A 504-nucleotide genomic window follows, 5' to 3' on the forward strand; every position below is an offset into this window, starting at 1 on the left:
ATGGTCTTGATCTCCTGACCTCGCGATCCACCCACCTCATCCTCCCAAAGTGCTGGGATTACAGGTGTGAACCACCACACCCAGCCGAGATACACTTTTTTTTAGCTCCCATAAGAGTGATAACATGTGATGTTTGTCTCTCTGCACTTGGCTTATTTCGCTTAGCATAATGATCTCCAGTTCCATCCATGTGGCTGCAGATGAAAGGATTTCATTCTTTTATTTTTATTTTTTATTTTTGGAGAAAGGTATTGCACTCTGTCGTGGAGGCTGGACTATAGTGGCAGGATCATGGCTCACTGCAGCCTTGACTTCCTGACCTCCTGACCTCCTGGGCTCAAACAATCCTCCCACCTCACCATCCCTAAGTACCTGGGACTACAGGTGTGCATCATCATGCCCACCTATTTATTTTATTTTATTTTTTGTAGAGATAGGGTCTCCCTATGTTGCCCAGACTGGTCTTGAACTCCTGGGCTTAAGCAATCTTTCCACCTTGGCCTC

Source organism: Colobus angolensis, unplaced genomic scaffold, assembly GCF_000951035.1.
Source record: "Colobus angolensis palliatus isolate OR3802 unplaced genomic scaffold, Cang.pa_1.0 Scaffold252, whole genome shotgun sequence".
Lineage (NCBI taxonomy): Eukaryota > Metazoa > Chordata > Mammalia > Primates > Cercopithecidae > Colobus > Colobus angolensis.